A 2,777-nucleotide genomic window follows, 5' to 3' on the forward strand; every position below is an offset into this window, starting at 1 on the left:
GCTTACTCATTTTCAACAAGCGTTGATATCAACGGAAGTCTTACTTAAGCCGGAAGTAGCCAACATGAAATCAAAATGAAAATAACACGTCTTACAAACTATCGGATCAAAATATATACCTGGTTAAGACACGGGAAAAAAAAAGAGACTTTCAAAATCGTCTCGTTCCATTGATCTTTCGGCCAGAAGGAAAGACGATTTTAGGCCAGGTTTGCTCTGCAGGGATATTTGAATTAGATTAATGGAGACTGCACACGATCGTAAACCGCAGACTTCCTTGTCGAGATCTCACAATATTTCACGCAATGATGATCAGAGAATGCCGAAGCCTCACTCGCAAATCAAGTGATTTTGCATAAAAGAAAAACACTTCTTTGTTCGTTATTGTTCCCCAACAAAATACTCTCCATTTTCTCCCTTTCCTCGAACGAAAAATTCTTACAGGGAAATTCCGTGCTGAACAAGAAAAATTCAACAATAAGCGTTAACCTCACGAGTTGAAGTTGAAGCTAAACAATTAATGAAAGAGCACGTTTCATTGCGAACTCTTTCGCTTTCTCTTAAATGAAGTAAATTTTCATGATGGATATTTGTGTCCCACGTTACCAGTGCTCGATCAACATACCGTTTTTTTTTCTTTTTTTCAGTGGAATGCTGCATTGCATTCCCCTGTAAGTACAAGGCTCGCGAGTCGTGATCACTTTTCGTGCAAGGTAATTTTGGTAGGATGGGGTGGGTGGGGAAGGGAGTTTTTACCTTTCTCTGACGGTATGAGCGGGCATTTGGCGAACAATTTTATGGCTTATGGCAGTAGTTTTGATTAAGCAAGGCAATCAAGTCGAGTGTTTTCAATTTTGTTTGTTTTTTTTTTTAAACTCAATATCTTTACCTGAGAGGACATAAACTGAGAGAACTTATCTCCCTTACACACCAGACTGAGAGAACTTACTTATCTCCCTTACATACCCCTATTCCAGCGATCTTTTTTTTTTTTCGAATCTTTTTGTAATCTATATTCTCTAGTTTTCCTTATGAACCTACTGAATAGCTTCCGGAGTACGTCATTCGCTTTATGACCGGAAGAAACAATAGGAAAACAGAAACACCGCCCCAATTTTTCTTCGGTAGTTTCAAAGATTCGTTCACGCTCTGGAAAGAATAACAGCGTCGATTCCGATCTGAGTTGTGGTTGTGATTGAGCTCTCTCGTTATATTTCTCAGCGGAGAGTTAGGAAAAGTCCAGATTACCACGTCCACTTAAGCTCCTTACCTTCCTACATTCCGATTAGTTATAATAATTTGGTGTTAGATCAAGATAACAGCTACTGCCTGATAAGTTTGAGTATTCACATTACCTGTTTGCGGGATATTGCAAAGATGTTGTAGATAGTGTTTGCTTTATAATGTATGCATATTATTGAGAGAAGTTACATGGGAGTTAATTATTTAGCTAGAGATTACTTGCTCAGTGCTGAAGCACTGTTGCGCGGGGTTGCCATTTGTAGCAATACTGTCTCCAAACTTAAAGAGCGTTAAAGATAAAACGATGCGTGGGAAATGAAAGACGTAGTTTTTGTGCACAATTGTTGATTGGGAGTCGGTTTGGATATGAAAATTTCTGTAATGCATATATTTAATACGATTCCATAATGAGCTCCTGACGTTAGTCAAAGCCGCACTTGGCACGAAAATTAACAAAAGAGGACGAAGAGAGAACGTAAGTCAACGGAAACGACTTATTTTTGGCTCGATAGATTATTAACTTAATTGTTGAAACTGAAATACCAAGTTGTCCAAACATGAACAGCCTGGGTAGGGCCGGGCGACGGCTAACAATCCCCAGTATAAATTTCTATAAATAGGCACACAGAAGCCAGGCCAAATTTACTATCCATTCGAGATTTCTTCACTCGGAATCCACTCAGATTTTTTGCAATAATAAAAAAATTGCATGCGGTCAGTCGGTTTTGTGGTTTGGTGGTTTTGGATGTTGTTTTTCTGCGGTTTCTAATAGACCCCAATGCCCCTATCAATTAGGCTAAAAAAAAACTGCCAATAAAGGTTAACAAGCTAGGGCAAATAACAATATTCGAGCAGTCTATAGCTAAGAGCACCGGTGCCGATCTAGCTACGAATCATGAAGTCGAAACGCTGAAAGCGCAACTTATTTAAAACAGCCTAAGTTAGAGACACATGTAAAAAACAGAAAACGAAAAATGTTGGATTCGTGTGGAAGACGGAGCTGAACAACCATTAACAATGGAGGATCGGAGCGATTAAAACAGAGGCCGGAAAAAAGCCTGCCCGAAAAACCCGATGGGAAAAACCTAGGCAGGAAATCTGGTTAGGAACCAAAGCCCTAACTCCGGAAACTATCAGCCCATCCTACGAAGGCTCGCGCAATTTTTCAGACTACTTTTGTTGTTATTTGTTTCAATTTTTAATTTCCCGGTGACCTCTGAACTGATAATCATGTTGCTAAAGCAGAAATATGTTTCGGATCCTTCTAAGAGACTGTTAACCCTCGCTCAGCGGCTAAAATGACTCTGAGTCGGGCCCCAAGACATATTTGCGTCCATGAAAAATAAACTCTACTGATTTACTACACGGAATCATAGAAACTTGGTTTTAGTTTAATTTCGAAGGCTAAATTCAATCACTTTGTACGTCTGAATTTTGGCTAGAGTAACCAACGAACAAATAAGGCAATTTGAGGTTATTCTAGTTGCATTATGGGGAATATTTCGCAGGATTATAGTAATACAAAGAGGGTTGTT

The sequence above is a fragment of the Pocillopora damicornis genome, chromosome 9 (assembly GCF_964200805.1).
Source record: "Pocillopora damicornis chromosome 9, jaPocDami1.2, whole genome shotgun sequence".
Taxonomy (NCBI): Eukaryota; Metazoa; Cnidaria; class Anthozoa; order Scleractinia; family Pocilloporidae; genus Pocillopora; species Pocillopora damicornis.